The sequence below is a fragment of the Entelurus aequoreus genome, linkage group LG04, assembly GCF_033978785.1.
Source record: "Entelurus aequoreus isolate RoL-2023_Sb linkage group LG04, RoL_Eaeq_v1.1, whole genome shotgun sequence".
NCBI lineage: Eukaryota > Metazoa > Chordata > Actinopteri > Syngnathiformes > Syngnathidae > Entelurus > Entelurus aequoreus.
In genome coordinates, this window is record NC_084734.1 from 67,587,647 (window position 1) to 67,608,451 (window position 20,805).

General features: G+C 37.9%; 1 protein-coding gene across 1 annotated transcript in view; it reads right to left on the minus strand.

The window, feature by feature from the left end:
• Positions 1-20,805, minus strand: part of slc7a2 (solute carrier family 7 member 2) — a 396,413-nt gene that overhangs the window by 179,458 nt on the left and 196,150 nt on the right. The window lies entirely within an intron of this gene.

Here is a 20,805-nt window from a genome sequence, read left to right on the forward strand (position 1 = left end):
TTATGTTACCTTTAATTCGGCTATCATGGTGTCATTTTGACAATTGTTTTGGATATATTTTTCAGTGTAATATTTGAATGATGACAATAATATGTTTTGGGAGATGTGGAGGAAACCAATTTGCCGGTTTAAGGAAACACTCGGTCGCTTTTCCAAACACGTCTTTAATGGTGAACTGCCAACGTGAGAATGCTAAACAGGAAGTGCCTAAAGTTTAATGGTTTGTAAAAACACTGAGACTAAGTCTAAGTTCATGGTGTTTTGAAAATGCATCATTTTTTTCTTCAGAATTTTCAACTAACTTGAATCGTTTTGCCAAGAGAATTATTTGTGATATGTACGGTACATTTTCAGAGTGTGTTTGTTCTATTTTTGTCCGAAGTAAGACAAAGAACTAAATTTTGCAGTTGTCTTTATTTTTTAATTATTATGCCATGATTTTACCAGTCCGGCCGGCGTGGGAATAGATTTTCCTCCGTGTGGCCCCTGAGCTAGAATGAGTTTGACACCCCTGATATATACACACACAAACAAACACGGACACACGTATAGATCGCCCAACCCACGGCCAAATTGTTCTAACCCAATGTGGCCCCTGATTCAAAAAGTTTGGGGACCCCTGGGCTATAGGCTGTTTTTTTGTGTGTATGTAAATAAATACACATTCAAATCAGACAATAAATGTCATTATTATGCATATTATAAAGGTTTCCTCCACAATACTTCTTTGCTGTTCTCCCATCTCTGATCGTATTCTCAATTGACAGGACTTAATCAATGAACAGATGTCCACAAATGTTCAGATTTATGTGTTTTCATGAGGCATTAGGATGGAACGCAGGCGTAAGCTTAGTTATTGGACATCCAGCCATTTCAGTCGAGCGCCAACTTCCAGTCATCCCAGCTGCACAGCATTCGTCTTGCAGCTGTCCTCACTACATTTAATTGTACAATATTTTGTGCAGCTTTATGCAGATGAAAATGCTTATTTTATGACATTTCAACGAGAGATGATTGCCAGACATCCTATAAACAGGCATCACTCTGCAGGATCCCACAACTGTCTGTGTGAAAGTGAGAAATCTTAACCAATACTTAGACAAACTTTAATGACTTAGACAAACTTTAATGATCCACAAGGGAAATTGTTTCATCATGCAGGTTGAATTCCATGTGTTTTGATTTAACGTAACATGTTAGTAAAATTAATTCAATAAGTCCCACAGTGGTTATTTAGTGGCTTGGCTGTGATGCTTACAGATGATCATGGATTTAATAGTTTTCCCATCATCCTTTTAAAAGGTGTCCGACAAGTTACGGTAAGAACACATGCACAGATAGAAGAGATGCAGCAAAACAGCAAAAGAGCATACAAAGTAATGTACTTGTTTACTACACATCATCCACAGCTGTGTTTTTAATCATTTCTTGAAGCTAAATAACCGTACACCAATATATGAAACACCTCTTAGTATGATGTTGGGATGTTCTAGTTATGTTGATAGCCAACACTAGGCAGGTGCGGTAAATATATATTCTTTTTCATGTTTACCTTTTTTGCCAATGACGATTAAAATCATATTCTCAGGGCCGACAACCAATGCAAAATGTTTTTTTTTTGTTGTCGAAAGTTTCAAGTACAACCAGCACTACCAATCAGCGCAATTTCGAGCAGCCACCCTGTATTAAAAACACATATCTAATAAATAAACTTATAAGCGACAGCGGTACGTCTGTTTTTGTCTAGTAATTTGTTGCAAATTATTAAATTATTAACACAAAACACATTTTATAAAGAATACTTCTGGTTATACATGCAGAACACAATGCAAAATATAATTATTTGTGACGCAATAGTGTTTCTCACCTTTTTTGTCAAACTGCTGGTGCTCGTTACTTTCTTTGGTCCCACGGTGGTTTACTTTGCAGCCGAACTCAACAAAAATTAATAGAAGCTGAGAGACTGAAAGTTTATTTGCCTAACAGTCTGTGTTACGCAGTGCTCAATTGATCCAGCTGCTACAGGACAAGTAAGGAGCGAGACAAGCAGTTGTTCACCGTTTTATGTGCATTTTATGAACAAATGAACCACACACGTAAAAAAAGATAATTCAGTCTATAGTGCTTCAACTCTAAACGAACCAGTATTTTTTCTTGAAGGAGGCTGAGCATACCTGTCAATCTCACTGGCAATCACGATTTTTGTCCTTGTACCCCTGTGTCGTTCCGGTCCCATTTTTTCCCCGTACTTTTCTCAGCATGAAAAAAAATGTTCTCGTGTCTGCTCGGCTCAAGTCTCGGTAACACTCTGCAGCATTTGGGGCAACAGAGGCTTGTGACCGCAGCGTATCAAGTTGCATGTTGCGTGATTCCATCAACTCGACTGGTTTTCTAAGTAAGAAGCCTGAATGCATATATATATATATATATATATATATATATATATATATATATATATATATATATATATATATATATATATATATATATATATATATATATAAATATATATTGGAGTTCAAATCCCAGCCAAGTCATACCAAAGACTATAAAAATGGGACCCATAACCTCCCTGCTTGGCACTCAGCAACAAAGGGTTGGAGTTGGGGGTTAAATCACCAAAATGATTCCCGGGCGCGGCGCCGCTGCTGCCCACTGCTCCCCAAGGGGATGGGACAAATGCAGAGGACAAATTTCACCACATCTAGTGTGTGTGTGACAATCATTGGTACTTTAATCTTTAATCTTTAATATATATATATATATATATATATATATATATATATATATATATATATATATATATATATATATATATATATATATATATATATATATATATATATATATATATATATATATATATAAATATGTATGTATGTGTATATATATATATATATATATATATATATATATATATATATATATATATATACATATATATATATATATATATACTGTATATATATATATGTGTGTGTATATATATATATATATAAATATATATATATATATATATATATATATATATATATATATATATATATATATATATATATATATATATATATATATATATATATATATATAAAAATGTGTGACAATCATTGGTACTTTAATCTTTAATCTTTAATATATATATATATATATATATATATATATATATATATATATATATATATATATATATATATATATAGATATATATATATATATATATATATGTATGTATGTGTATATATATATATATATATATATATATATATATATACATATATATATATATATATACTGTATATATATATATGTGTGTGTATATATATATAAATATATATATAAATATATATATATATATATATATATATATATATATATATATATATATATATAAATATATATATAAATATATATATATATATATATATAAAAATATACATATATATATATATATATATATATATATATATATATATATATATATATATATATATATATATATATATATATATATGAATTTTAAAAAAAATGTCTATTTAATTGATGTTTATTTGTGATCAAAATGAAAATCCCATATGTTTACCCATTTTCCCTAAAAATGTCTCATATTTTGAAATGCAAATGTTGACAGGTATGAAACTGAGCCACCAACGACTGGATTTCTTCGTTTGAGCATTCGATTCTGCAAAGTGATACGCTGTAAAACAGACCCGTTTGTTACGCCTAGTGTTTAATAACCGATACAGCAAACGAAAACCAAAGCAAATCTTTGGCAAAAATGTTCCTCAAAATTCGAATCCTACGAAAAGTTGGCCGTGCAAAAACCGAGGTGCCTCTCTATTACATGCTGTAGATCTAGTGGATGTTTTCAAAAGGGGCAACACCGCTCTTCAAATGTTAAAATTTAACACACAAACACATTTGCGTTTACAAGGTTGCTACACTATGTTCGTGTGAATGTGAGGACTGTTTTATTGGGTATTAAAAGACCTCTGCATTTTCAAAGTCTGCCTAGGATCCATCAACCATCGAACAAACTTGGTCCCCAAAGCAAAAATGTTCCCAAAACAGAGCTACAACAGACTTGCATGAAAAATATTACATGTCCTTAAAATATTTATAAACATTTATTTATTGTGATTACTAGAGGTTTGACAGAACAGTCATGATTGGACCATTGAGGTCATAGTCCAACCGTCAAACAAGGAGCTCCTCTTCTCCCTCCATGGGAGGTGAGTACCCAAGGCGTTGGGGGGATGTTCCGGGATAGGGAAAGGAGGGCCCGCCAGACCGGAGCCCCCATAGGGCATTATGCCGCTTGGCACCTCGGCCGGAAATTGGACTGGGCATGCGTTGCGGGGTGTAGCTCCAACTAGTTTGCCTGGGAAGAAGAGTCACTGAGCCTCACTGAGTCTGGCTACAGTAATGATCCTTACACTTTTTCACCTACGGAAACCTTGTTACGACTTCCAAGGTCTACATAGTCAAGTCTGATTATCTTATCAGCGCTCTGCCAGAGCTGTAGCTACAGGATTTTATATCATATCATGGGCTTATCGGATGTGTAAAGGTCCGGCCCATGGCATAAACATTCTATGCAGTTGTTTAGGGTCACACCACTTGGGATGCCACATAATCATATAGCCTGGGCTTTTGGAAAGATTTGATTCATTTTTTTCCTTTCATTTAAATCCGTCAGTTATAACATATGACGTCCTAAAAGTTGAAATAAAATACATTTTGCTGGCAAGGTTCAATAATACGGTTGTTTCAACGTGAGTTGAAATCTATTCAGCAACTTTTTAGCAAAAACAATAAACCAGTATGACTGTGAAATAAGTACTGCATACTGGACAATACAGGTGAAGTTTCATATATTCCTGTAAGGCAGGGATGTCAAAGTCAAGGTCCGCGGGCCAGATCCAGCCTGCAAATGAATGATCTATGGCCCCCGGGATGATATTTGATTAGTATTAGAGCCAGCCCGCAGGCCACAGCCGCCTGCTGCTGTTTTGCACGCACCAATACTCCCATCAGTGTTGGTGCTAGGAATTTTCAAAATGGGGTCCCCTGGGAACCCCTCAAGTCATAAAAATAGGGTCGCACAGTAAATTTTTGGGGTCCCAGATTTTTGTAAGCATTTTGAAAACAAATGATAAGTGTATGCATTATCCTGTTATATCTCACATGATATATTGTGTTTTGGAAAAAGGTTGTGATAAATGTTACTTAATTCATTAAAAAAAAAAATAATACCAAAGAAAACACATCTTTATGCATATGTAAATGTATTCAATTATAAACATTCATTCACTTTCTTCTTTCCTTCATGGATCTAAACGTTACAGTTGCTGGGTATTTTTTTGTAAATTTTTATTGTGATATTTTCAGAATTAGTTTGTTCTATTTTTGGCTAAAGTAAGACAAAGATTTCCCTCCTTAGGCTGCTGCCCCCACGACCCGACCTCGGATAAGCGGAAGAAGATGGATGGATGGATGGTAAGACAAAGAAAACAATCTGCAGTTGATTTTATTTTTTAGTTTTAATGCCATTATATTATCATGGTTCTTCGTCTTTGCACTTTGTAAACACTTTAAGTTTGAAGAGTTTCTTGAAGTGGATCATATTAGTACATTGTTTGATTTCTTTGCTTAATCTATTCCATAATTGAATTCCATATACTGATATACTGAAGGTCTTAAGTGTTGTACGTGCGTACAAATGTTTTAAAAATTACATTTTTCTCTAAGATTATATTTCTCCTCTTTTGTTGAGAAGAATTGTTGTATATTCTTGGGTAGCAGATTGTAGTTTGCTTTGTGTATAATTTTAGCTGTTTGCAAATTCACTATGTCGTGGAATTTCAGTATTTTTGATTCAATAAATAAAGGGTTTGTATGTTCTCTATATCCAACTTTATGTATTATTCTAATTGATCTTTTTTTTTAACACCGTTAATGAATGAAGTGTACTTTTGTAGTTATTTCCCCATATTTCTACACAATAACTCAAATATGGTAACACTAGCGAGCAGTAGAGAATATAAAGTGATTTTTGGTCTACAACATATTTTGCTGTATTCATTATTGACGTGTTTCTTGCTACTTTATGTTGTATATTTTTTACATGAGATTTCCAATTCAATTTATCATCAATAATTATACCTAGAAATGTGGTTTCATTTACTCTTTCAATTTCTATTTCGTCCATTTGTACCTTTCTCGAACACTGTAGCTATCCACCATTTTTGTTTTGATAACGCCACAGACAATAGACTTTACGTTTAACGTCTTTATTTAAAAAACGCTTAACGTCATATACAGTCTGTTGTTCTTAAATCCAATGTTTTCCTTTATTTGGTATCGGTACATTCGATTGATTCCCTTTTAAAACAATCTTCCGGAAGGAAAACTTGCCGAGCACAGATCGATATACTTGAAATTTAGAAATATAGATCGATCTATCGATATATTGATCCATCGTTACGCCCGTACAAAATAGCATGATTCAGATGTTCCTGCATTCTTTCTTGAATTAAAGGACCCTTTAGAACAGGGGTGTCAAACTCAAATACGGAGTGGGCCAAAATTTAAAACTGAACAAAGCTGCGGGCCAAGGTTGAACAAATTAACCTTTTAATAGGGACCCAAACAAGTTTTGTATTAAATATTGAACAAGCAAGGCTTATATAACTTTATAGTGACATGCAAAATCGAGTTTCAAATAATAATAATAATAATTAGAAAATATCAATGGCATATCAAATACAATTTAAATAAAAATGTAATGCCTCTTTTCTATTTGCAGCCTTCTGAGGTAAATATCAACATTAACTTTTTCCACAGGCTAATAAATTTGAAAATAAAATAATGATTAAACCAACCATTCAGGACTTTAAACTGCTCAGTTTGCAACACACTGATCTAATCTGATGTGCCCAAGCCAGATACCTGCCATCTTTTCTTGGATGCTAGTTCATTAATGTCGGGGCTCAGGCTTTGAGCGGAGGCAACCTTCATTATCGAACGAAGGTGTTCATCAGTTATTATATCTCGTATTCCACAGTCTTGGGGGCGTGCCTTACAGGCACTGCTTTCAACGTCCTCTACGAGCTGACGTCACGTCCGCTTTTCATCCCTTCTAACAACGGGCCCGCCCAGTCACTAGATATGAGCGGCTTCTGTACGCACACACATGAATGCAACGCATACTTCATCAACAGCGATACAGTTTACACTGAGAGTGGCCGTATAAGCAACTTTAACATTGTTAGAAATATACGCCACACTGTGAATCCACACCAAACAAGAAAGACAAACACCTTTCGGGAGAACATCCGCACATTAACACAACATAAACACAATAGAACAAATACCCAGAACCCTTTGCAGCACTAACTCTTCCGGGACACTACAAAATACACCCCCGCTACCTCCAAACCCCGCCGCCCCCTCCCCCCCCACACACACACACACCTTGTAGCGTCCCGGAAGAGTTAGTGCTGCAAAGGGTTCTGGGTATTTGTTCTGTTGTGTTACTGTGCGGATGTTCTCCCAAAATGTGTTTGTCATTCCTGTTTGGTGTGGATTCACATTGTGGCGTATATTTCTAACAATGTTAAAGTTTTTTTATACTGGCACCCTCAGTGTAACCTGTATCGCTGAAGATCAAGTATGCGTTGCATTCACTTCTGTGTGTGTGCCAAAGCCGCACATATTATGTAACTGGACCAGCACTCGTTGGACTGGATGAAAAGGGGATGTTACAATTCTCGGGAGGGGCACTGAAATTTGGGTGTTTCCCGGGAGGTTTGGCAAGTATGAGAATTAGCGGTGCACCGCCGCTGTATATGATCGCTGGGCCAGCTCTAGTGTCAATTTGATATCGCCTCACGGGCCAAGTGAAAATACACGGCGGGCCAAATTTGGCCCGCGGGCCAGAGTTTGACACCCATGCTTTAGAACAGGGGTGGGCAATTAATTTTTACCGGCCGCATGAGCAACCCGAGCACTGCTGGAGGGCCACATCGACAATATTTCAATTAAATTTTGCTCAATATTATTTTTTATATACACCGTAAGATAAATAATAATAATAATAATAATAATAATAGTAATAATAAACATAATAATAATAATAATAATAATAATAATACTTTCATTTAACCTAACTTAACTTTATACCAAAAGCACTGCTTTGGAAATCATTTGTACCCCTTTCAAAGATCACATTTAGTTCCCCTTAACATCCTCATGTTGCACAATGAAATGTAAGCATAGGATGAAGTGTGCATTCCTGTAACTTTCTCTAATAACAGCATTCCATGATTAATATCAATAAATTAACATTAATAATAAATGACAGTATAATAAGCACACATATGACTGAGGAGTCATAGTGTAACTTTGTGTGGTGTTTGAGTTGTCCGACTTTTTGTGTGGCCATAAACGCACCAGTGGTTTAGTGGTATGCGTGTTGGTGACAGATGACAATTTGGTTTTGGCCTGGTTTGTACAGCAGAAAATGACTAGTTTTTCGAGATAGAAGTGTTTTACTCATGTTTTTGGTGTGGTTCTGGCCGAATATAAACAGTTTTGCTCAATAAAGTGATCGATATAATTCCTGGCCTCGAAGCATCTCGATAGACGTTACAATAATTGAACGGTGTTCAATTGAACGGTGTTGACGAACACCGTTAGGGCCGCTTGTTGTCACTGTCACTCAGAGTTGCATTGCAAAATTACACAGAATAAATATGTTTATTTTGTTTAGAATTCAGATGGGTTTGATTTGGTGCGCGGCATATACTTGCTGTGCGCAGAGGACGCTGGAGCAGTGCGCAATTGCGCAGGCGCGCACCTTAGAGGGAACGTTGCTTGGCAGTCCATGTCTTGTTAAAAACACGCCATTCTTCATCAACTTTTCTCTTTTTAGCGTCTCGGGTGTAAACCGTGCATCACTTGTCGCTATGCACCTTCACTCACAGGTTACACACGGACATACGCCCATAAATAACACTTTTCAAAATAAAAGCAGCACAGTTGTATTGTGTGCACGACATAGATGTTTTTAAAACTTTATTTTGTAATTTGTGATTGCAGCTGTTCACATTCACTCACAATCACGCACGCGCATACGTCCACACGGAAGAAATACAAATAACGCTTTTCAAAACAAAAGCAGCACCATTGTATTGCACACTCCACATGGATACTTTTTTACATTTATTTTGTAATTTATGATTGGCCTCACGCGGGCCGGACAGGGATGCACAAAGGGCCGGATGTGGCCTGCGGGCCACAGAATGTCAAGGTCTGCTTTAGAAGATAGCGCCTGTAACTGGTTCAGACTAAACAGTGTTCCATTATGAAGAGGAGTACATCCCCCAAGGAAGCAAATTGTGTGAATAACTAAAGTAACAGATCTTTCTACCAGAGAGAAATGTAAAAATTATACTATCTATAACCGCAGACACCATGTAGTAAACGGAGAAACAAAGCCTCGTTTGGGTTGTGATCCACTTTGAAGACTCTTTCAACATGTTTTTGCTTAACTGTTCCCTTCGAACAGAATCTACTGTACACACTGTCAGCTTCAAAGTGTTTCCTGTGCAAGATGACGAATAATATTTACTGTTTAGAAAGAGCAGCTACTTTTCTGCAGCTATCTGACGTTGTCCTCCCCCCCCCCCCCCCCCACCCCCCCATTGGACAAAGTGTACTCGGACAACAGCGTGTCCTCTCCTCTTTCACCCCCACGCGCTCGATGCAACCAAAAGACTCTTGCTAGGTAAACATGAGTCTTTTGTTTAATGATGATGTCTTTTAACGGTTTAATAGTATGAGCCTTTCCTAATGACAATAATGATGCACCAGGAATAGATGCATCCAAAAATAGTTGAGAAGTCATTAGAGAATCAACATAAAGGGCCTTTGTATGTCTGGTGTGTGTGTGTGTATTTTTGTGCCACGATAGCATGGCTGTGGTGTGTGTGACCGATGTTTGTGCTCCAGGGGTTAAATAGATGTCCTGAGTTCACCAGTGGAATGCTTCGGGATGTACAGTGCTACCTCACTTTTTGTTTGCAATCCCATTCAAAAGGTCCAATGACCGAGGACTCAGGATCCGTTCCTTTAAAAGAGTCGTTCAAAAGGCTGGCTTGTTATTATATTTCCTTTTTTCTTGTTTACATTAAGGAAACAATCCCTGGTAGCAGTCATAAGATATGGTTTGGATCAGGGAAAAAAAACAACTTAAGGTGGTGCCATATCCCATGATGCAGATGACTATTTATAAATGTTGCTCGTCTAAAAACATTGTGGATCACAAGTACAGAAAACAATATGCATAAGTAATAAGTAAGAATTTTTAGTAACACTTTAGTATGGGGAACATATTCACCATTAATTAGTTGCTTATTCACATGCAAATTAGTAACATATTGGCTCTTAATTAGTCATTATTAAGTACTTATTAATGCCTTATTCTGCATGGCCTTATTATACAACCAGTAAGCCATAAACTAAGAGTCTTCCCTCAATAACCTCAGAATTATTGCTTATTAGTACTAAGTAAGAACGTTGTTGTACAGTATATGATTCTCCCTACCACTTAATGAATATGGTCTGTTCTTACATAACAAAACACAAAACTACAATAACCCTAACCCTAACCCTTAAGTCTTTGTTACTTAGAATATGTTCCCCTAGTGTCCAAAAACTCTAAATTAAGTCTTTGTTACTTAGAATATGTTCCCCATACTAAAGTGTTACTGAATTTTTGTCTATATATACAGTACAAGCCAAAAGTTTGGACACATCTTTGTCTCATTCAATGCATTTTCTTTATTTTCATGACTATTTACATTGTAGATTGTCACTGAAGGCATCACAACTATGAATGAACACATGTGGAGTTATGTACTTGAGAAAAACAAGTTGAAATAACTGAAAACTTGTTTTATATTCTAGTTTCTTTAAAATAGCCGCCCTTTGCTCTGATTACTGCTTTGCACACTCTTGGCATTCTCTTGATGAGCTTCAAGCACACCTGTGAAGTGAAAACCATTTCAGGTGATTACCTCTTGAAGCTCATCGAGAGAATGCCAAGAGTGTGCAAAAAAAGGAATCAGAGCAAAGGGTGGCTATTTTGAAGGAACTAGAATATAACATGTATTTCATCTTTTTTTGTTAAGTACATAACTCCACATGTGTTCATTCATAGTTTTGATGCCTTCAGTGACAATCTACAATGTAAATAGTCATGAAAATAAAGAAAAGGCATTGAATGAGGTGTGTCCAAACTTTTGGCCTGTAATGTATGTATAATATATTAAAAAATTAAACTAGAACACAAATTAGAACCAGATACAAATGTAACTGCAACTGCAACTTGGTTCTCATTGTTCACTTTGAAGAGCCACTCAAATGACTTGAATCGTTCGGGAATGTCACATCTCTATAAGACATGCTATGCTGTAAACCAGTGTTTTTCAACCTTTTGAGCCAAAGCACATTTTTTTAATAAAGAAAATACGGAGGCACACCACCAGCAGGAAAGGTTCAAAAATGAAACTCCACCAGGTCGTTGTGCCTTATTTTGAGTCTGTTGTTGTTTTCCTGTGTGTAGTGCTTTAGTTCCTGTCTTGCGCTGTTATTTTGGTGACCTTTCCTTCCTGTTTTGTTGATTGTTTTCCTGTCGCAGCTTCACGCCTTCCTTTGAGTGCTATTGCCTGACCTGCTTTGTGTTAGCAATCGAGACTATTTTAAGTTGTGCGTACACTATCCTACTTTGGGGGGACATTGTTGATTGTCATGTCATGTACGGATGTACTTTGTGGACGCCATCTCCGCTCCACACGCTGTAAGTCTTTGCTGTCGTCCAGCATTCTGTTTTTGTTTACCTTGTCGCAAGTTCAGTTTTGCTTTCGTTTTGCATAGCCATTCCTAAGCTTCAGTGCCTTTTCCTCTCCCTTTTGTTCATTTTTGGTTTAACCATTGTATACCATTTTACCTACACGCCGATGTGCTCTGCACATTGTGATCACGACAAACCATCCTCGACACGTTCCGACATGAACTACCTGCTGCCACTTACTGACGTGGAGTATTACATGGTTAACCTGCCGAGCTCTATACAGCACAGACGTTAACGGCACATTATTTGCAGATTATAATTATTGATTTGCAAAAAAATATTTTTTGGGACCAATTAGGTGAAGTTGCAAAATTTTCCACGGCACAGCAGACAATACCTCACGGCACACTAGTGTGCCCCGGCACAGTGGTTGAAAAACACTGCTGTAAACAATGTCAAATACAAATTGATGACAAATTAAATTTAGCATCGCATTCAGGGTTATTAAGAACTCTTTTGGGCGAAGACAGCAAGATGGCGCCCCCCGTGGCTGACGTCTTTGCATCGTCCTCCCGACAACAACTACGTTTTTTATTTATTATAGTACTAATTTGCATCCTAGATGCAAAGTTTTAGAACGCAACAGTGAGATATAACAGAGACGCACTTCTGGACATTGGAAAAGCTCACCATGAGCTCACTTATAGTCTGACAGACTTTAACTTTCTGCTACGACGGGACCCAGCTAACCCCAGCCACACCAAAACAACAACAAGGCGGCGGGGCAAGAGAGCGGGGCTACATGCTAGGCTAAAGGTTAGAGCTACAAGACCACCAGCCTGCTGCTAACTTACGTGCGCTCGCTCGACAACAAGCTGGATGAGCTGAGAACCAGGATTACATCCCAGCGTGAACTGAGAGAATGCTGTGCTTTTATTTTCACGGAAACCTGGCTTTTGGACAACATCCCAGACTCTGCTATCCAGCTAGCAACGCACTCAGCCTACCGTGGAGACCGGACAAAGGCTTCAAGAAAGGCAAGAGGCAGCGGCGTCTGTGTTTATGTGAGTAACCGCTGGTGCTCGGACGTACAGGTGGTTGAAAGACACTGCTCGGACAACATTGAGTTTTTGATGGTGAAATGCAGACCTTTTTAGCTGCCAAGGGAGTTCAGTGCAGTGTTTATACTGTCTGTTTACATCCCGCCACGGGCGGATTCCACTACAGTGCTGAAGCTGCTGCATGACGTCATCAGTAAACAAGAGACCGCACACCCCGATGCTGCGTTCACGGTAGCTGGGGATTTTAACCACCGCAACCTAAAGAGTGTCCTCCCAAAATACCATCAGTTTGTGAACTTTCCTACGAGGGAGAAAAACACTCTGGACCAAGTATACTGCAATGTGAGGGGAGCCTACAAGGCTGTACCCAGACCACACTTTGGACTATCTGATCACATTTCAGCTTTTCTATATCCAGCGTACAGACAGCGCCTCAAGCAAGCCCCCCCAGTGAGAAAAACTGTTAAAGTGTGGAATGAAGACACTGAACTAGTGCTTCAGGACTGCTTTGGGAGTACAGACTGGGACATGTTCAAAACTGCTGCTCAGAGGGATGACGGTACTGTGGACATACAGTAGAGGAATATGCTTCCAGTGTAACTGGCTACATCAGCACATGTGTGGAAAACATTGTTCCCACAAAACAATAAAAGATATGCCCAAACCAAAAACCCTGGATTAACTGTGATGTTCGGTCCAAGCTACATGCCCGCTCCACTGCATTTGTCTCAGGCAACGCTGAGGACTACAAGAAGGCCAGATATGACCTGCGTAAATCCATCAGCGAGGCCAAGGGACAATACAGACCAAAGCTGGAGGGATTCTACTCCACCACAGATTCCCGGCACATGTGGCAGGGCCTGCAACACATCACAGACTACAAGCAGAGAAGCAGGGGGGTCACAAACAGCCAACGCTCACTGCCAGATGAGCTGAATGAGTTCTACGCCGGCTTCGAGGTCCTCAACACCAACCAACAGAGAGGGGTTCTGACCACGGAGCGCACGCAGGACCCACCACTCCCTGTGACAACAGCAGAGGTACGTACATTTCTGAGGAGAACAAACCCACGGAAGGCAGCCGGCCCAGACAACATCCCTGGCCAGGCCCTCAGGGTGTGTTCATCAGAGCTGGCTGACGTACTTGCTGACATATACAACTTGTCACTAGCACAAGCTGTTGTGCCCACCTGCTTCAAGACCACCACCATCGTGCCCCTGCTAAAGAAAAACACTGTGACCTGTCTGAATGACTATCGCCCTGTTGCACTCACCCCAATAGTGATGAAAGTGCTTCGAGAGGATAGTCATGTCACACATCAAGAAGACTATCCCAGACGCACTGGACCCTCTACAGTTTGCCTACCGGCAGAATCGGTCCACTGAGGATGCAGTCAACACCGTCATCCACACCACCCTCACCCACTTAGAGGGAAAAAACATCTATGCCAGGCTATTATTCATCGACTACAGCTCTGCTTTTAACACGGTCATCCCACAAAAACTCACTGCTAAACTCCTCACTGTTGGTCTGACACCGGCTCTCTGTGACTGGATCCTGAACTTTCTCACAAACCGGCCCCAGTCAGTCAGAATCAGCAACCAGACATCAGGCACAAAGGTTCTATGCACAGGGACCCCCCAAGGCTGCGTGCTGAGCCCCCTATTGTACAACCTCTTCACACACGACCGTGTGGCCTCCCAGAACAACACCAGTATCATCAAGTTTGCAGATGATACTACGGTCGTCGGACTGAGCACCGGGGGAGCTAAGGCAGCGTACAGAAGGGAGGTAGCGGAACTGGTGGCTGGTGTCAGGATAATAATCTCTCCTTGAACACAGACAAGACCAAGGAAATGATTATTGACCCACGGAGAGGAGTGCACAGTACACACCTCTGTACATAGGGGGGACAAAGGTGGACAGGGTGAAAACCTTTAAATTCCTCGGAACCCACATCAGCGAGGACCTCACCTGGGATCACAACACCCAACAAACAATAAAGAAAGACCAGCAGCGACTGTGCTTCCTAAGAAGGCTGAGAAAATTTGGCATGCCACCCAAAATTCTCAGCAACTTCTATAAAAGTACAGTTGAGAGTGTCTTTACCAGCTCAATCACGGTCTGGTATGGAAACTGCACTGCTAAGGACAGGAAGGCACTCCAGCGAGTGATTAAAACTGCTCAGTACATATCAGGAGCAGCCTTCCCCTCACTACAGGACATGTACTCTACCAGGGCCACCAGGAGAGCACACAACATCATAAAGGACAGTACACACCCCCAGCAGTCTCTTCAGCCTCCTACCATCAGGCAGACAATACAGGAACCTGAAATCCAGGACTACGAGACTGACGAACAGTTTCTACCCACAGGCCATCAGGCTTGTGAATGCTAACTTGTGAATGCTAGCTACCCCCCGTTTTACTTTTATCTTTTTGAACAAAAGACAGCTACCATGACCACCCCCGAACTGTGAACCATCACTGTAGACACTTTTCACCTTTGATCACTAAAGACACTTTAACTGCTGCTGTGACCCAAGGTCACCTCCATATTTATACTGTTGACTGTCAATCAGAATGTGCAATAATGCAATGTTACTTACTGTGCCTTGTATATACATTTTTTTTATTTTTTTAGCTAAGTACCGTGTAAATTGTTGAAGGGTGAAATGGCAAAATAAGATTTTCATTGTACGGCAAACTGTCTGTTTTAACTGTGCATATGACAATAAACAATCTTGAATCTTGAACGTGGTGAGGGAGGAGCCCCGCGGATGCTACTTACGTACTGTCGAGCTCTGTCTTGAATTTAGCACTGTTTCTCACCTTCTTTATCAAACTGCTTACACTCGTGATAAACTCAAGCACAACTGTGCGGTCACATGACTTAATTTACGTCAGCCGATGCAATCGCACGCATTTGTAAGACAGCATAAGACGTCTGCAACACCACAGCAATACGCTAGAACTCGCAACTTTCTTTGGCCCCCCACGGTGGTCTTTATGCAGTTGTACTCAATTAAAAAAAAGAACAGAGACTGAGTCAGTAACGCGAGGGATTCTTGTTTGTCCACAAAATGATGCAATGAAATAATAAACGAGATTGTATACTATAGGGTTGTATGGTATACCGGTATTAGTATATTACGGCAATACTAATGAATCATTTTTGGTGCTATACTGTCTCTAAAGCATACCGGTCCTGCACCTACCCGTGCCCGCGTCATCATAACGTCGAGTCATTGCTGGTTTACGAGCAGACGAGTATGTTCGGTAGCGCACAATCACGGAGTACTTACAAGCAGACACAGTGTGTAGACAGAAAAGGGAGAACGGACGCATTTTGGCTTAAAAACAAAAGATAAAGGTGAAGTTATAACACTGAAACGCCCTCAGGAAGAGGTGCTTTAAGACATGGCTAGCTAGCTAGCGGTTAACGTCCATCCGCCGTCGGCAGTGTTTTAGCTACTTCTAAATCACTAATCCTGGTCTCCATGGCAACAAATAAAGTATGATTCTTACAAGTATCATCCCTGCAGGACGAGGAATAGCTAAATATGCTTCACTACACACCGTAGCTCACCGGCGTCAAAATATAAACAAACGCCATTGGTGGATCTACACCTGACATCCACTGTAATGATACCAAGTACAGGCATGTATCTAGTCAATACTACTATGATTATGTCGAATCTTTTGGCATCACAACATCTTCTTTCGTTTTTTTTAAATGTATATTATGTTTATAAACTCAGAGAATATGTCTCTGGACACATGAGGACTTTGAATATGACCAATGTATGATCCTGTAACTACTTGGTATCGGATTGATACCCAAATTTGTGGTATCATCCAAAACTAATGTAAAGTATCAAACAAGAGAAGAATAAGTGATTATTACATTTTAACAAACGCGTGGACAGAACATGTTAAAAGAGAAAGTAAGCAGATATTAACAGTAAATGAACAAGTAGATTAATAATTAATTTTCTACCACTTGTCCTTAATAATGTTGACAAAATAATAGAATGATAAATGATACAATATGTTACTGCATACGTCAGCAGACTAATTAGGAGCCTTTGTTTGTTTACTTACTACTAAAAGACAAGTTGTCTTGTATGTTCACTATTTTATTTAAGGACTAAATTGCAATAACAAACATATGTTTAATGTACCCTAAGATATTTTGTTAAAATAAAGCCAATAATGCAATTTTTTGTGGTCCCCTTTATTTAAAAAAGTACAGAAAAGTATCGAAATAATTTTAGTACCGGTACCAGTACCAAAATATTGGTATCAGTGACAACACTAGTATAATAAAACCGGTGCAAACCTTTAGTCAAAAGTGTGGGGTACAAAAATTGATCTGCCACTGTGCTTTGTCTAAAGTAGATACAGTAATTGTGTTTTGGCTCTTGGTTATTTGTGGATGTCCCACGCACATCCTTTCATATGCATAAGTGCATATAGAAACCGTCTTTCCACCAAAAAAAAATAAGGAAAAATAGAGCCTCTGTACTTTCTTAACATTAATCACATTCGGAAGTCACTTCCAATGAAACAAACACCCAGCGTTTGTCCAACAATGTACGACAGAGGGTCCGGCAGCGGTGCTTTTAAAGGGTGAAACAGATGCCAGGCTGTGTAAGGGACTTGTGTTTGATATCCTATCAGAATGGAGCCCTCGGGGCTGAACTGCTCACATGACAGACGTTTTACGACATGTCACACAGAACCCTCTTTTTATTCCCCAATGAGGACATTGTTTGCAAAGTGTGTAATCCAGACAGCCAAGACAATGACAAACTGATTCTGCAAAAACTTGGATCCAATGCAAAACATGATCATCATAGATCAGGGATGTCAAACTCGTTTTTATTGAGGGCCACATCGCAATTATGGCTGCCATCAGAGGGCCGCTTGTACCAGTGAATAATTTATCAATTTGCCTCTGGATTTCATTATTTTGTTTTTTTTTTTTTTAAGTAGACTGTCGATTTTACAGTGAAAACTTTACATTTATAAAATGTTACTGTAATATAATATTTTTTTATTTCTTACAACATTTTACGGTAAATATATAAACAGTGCCACTGTTTTGTTTTATACGGGAAAAAGCTGGGAGCTCATTTGCCAGAATTTTACTATTAAATTTGCATTGGTTTTCACAACATAATATTGTTAATGGAAAAACAGTACAGGTTCTTTTTTTATTCTGGCAACTTAGCTGCCAGTTTTTCTACCGTAAAAACAAATGTACCGTCTTTCCATTTACAGATATACACAGTTAAAAACAACAACCGTAGATTTTACAGTCAAAAACTGGCAGTTCAATCAACAATTTTAACGCGAAAAAATGGTAGCTTTTTTCAATTTACAGAAATATGTTGTAAAAAACACCATAAAATGTATTGTCATTTTTATTAATTTGATGGCTAGTTTGTTGTAAAATCATAAGTCAAGCAAATATTTAAGTATTTATTCTTATTTAGACAGAAAACGTTTGGAAAGTATGATAACATACTGTAATATTTGTTGCAATAATGGATACTATTCAAGTTGAAAAGGCATGCAATTTCAAGCAGTGCATATATTTTTTCTGTCAAAATGAAAAATATCCATTACATTCAGTGAGAAAATATGAAGTACTTTATTGACACATATCATTTACAGGTGTTTGCGGGCCAGATAAAATGATGTAGATTCATCTTGGGAGCATGTAAATATTGCCACTGACCACTAAGGCTGCACCTCGCCAAGGAGGCCCAATTGTGTAAATAAGTGCATGAGATGAATGACAGGGTGCTTCATATGAAATTTGAGTGCACATACTGTATATTTGAACTCCAATCCTGTTCTGTCACTTACAAGAATATAATGCCTGATTTCCCCGGACATGCTCATTGTTACCAGTGGTTAGTGCGTTAAAAAGTTTAAACATAAGTTTTTATTATGTTAAACTTCTGAAACATGCATCAATTTGAATTCAGGTTTGATTAAAAATGTATAAAAGTTGAAAAAAAATTATTTGCCTTGCTGGCCACAATGCAGTGGTACCTGTACCATGAATTACCATGAATTACCATGAATTGATTAACGTGGACCCCGACTTAAACAAGTGGAAAAACGTATTCGGGTGTTACCATTTAGTGGTCAATTGTACGGAATATGTACTGTACTGTGCAATCTACTAATACAAGTTTCAATCAATCAATCAATCAAACCTCAACTTATAGTATGAGTTCCCCAATTTATAAATGTTTTGCAAAAAGAGCTAGCTCTCGGCCGTTTGTTATACTTTATGGGGGAACTGCACTTTTTAAAAAATCTTTCACAATTCCTTTGTGAGACAAGAACACATACGTCTTTCCTTTCTTGTGCATTCTAAACCGCAAATAAACGCTAGCAAGAGGTGGCTAACAATGCAGGTGATGGGGATTCGATCTATTCCGCATATTAAGCTATCTCAAAAACATAAAAAAAACACCCATCAACGTTTTATTTACATAATGTAAGAATATATGTAATGTAGTGACAGGCACATTCATAATAACATGTAATATTTACAGTATTTTGTTCATTTTAATGCATTGATTTCACGCATCACAACATTCGTTATATAACTAGTACCACTAATCATTCACGGCAGACTTCATGAATGTAAACGTCTTTTGGGACAAATGATTATCTAGAACTTTACCTTTTTGAACCTGAATATAAGGAGGATGAGCTACAAGTATTAGACGCTGAGTGATTAGTAGTTCCAGCTCTGGTAAAAAAAAAAAAAACGAACCTTCATGTAGATGTATTGCTAAGTGCTAAACAAGATGTACAACTTACGAACACAATAAAACAATCAAATACTGTATAATATACCCTTTCCCTGGGATGCGGACTGATGGGATGTTTATATATGTCAGCACAAGACCTGTGTTCCCATTTAGATGATGAATAAATCATAATCCTCACTCTTCAGGTAAAAAAAAAAAAAAGTTGGGAGAAAACAAGCATATTGTCGCAATATCTTCAGGTCTAAAATGAATGTCAAAGTTGACTAACTTCTCAGCTTAAGGCCACAACCTTCTACTACAATAATCCAGCACAATCAATCAATCAAAAAACTCTTACCAACTCAGAGGCGATGCAGCAGCTCAATATGTCAATAGCTGCAGAAGCTAGTTACCTCTCTGTGATAAAGGCGCCGTGTTACTCAAAATATTTGCTCAGCTTTAAAGCTTATAATAAAATACATGGTTAATGTGCAGCTCACAGCATGTAAATGGAGTATTGTTGGCTGTTTTTGGATGTTTCTTTACAGGGCTTTCTGAGGACTCCTATTAGCTACATTGTTAGCATAGTTATGTATTAGACTTTATTAAATGTTTGGATATATATTTAGTGTTTGGCGCAGCCGGGCCAGATCGAGCAGGAGGGGGATAGAAAAAAGGGGGGAAAAAGAAGACAGATAAGGGTGAAAATGTGGGGAAAAGAGGTGGACAATATATATATATATATATATATATATATATATATATATATATATATATATATATATATATATATATATATATATATATATATATATATATATATATATATATATATATATATATCTATATATCCATCCATCCATTTCTACCGCGTGTCTATATATATGTCTATATATATATATATATATATATATATATATATATATATATATATATATATATATATATATATATATATATATATATATATATATAGACAGAATATATATATATATATATATATATATATATATATATATATATATATATATATGTATGTATCCATCCATTTTCTACTGCTTGTCCCTTTTGGGGTCGCGGGGGGTGCTGGAGCCTATCTCAGCTGCATTCGG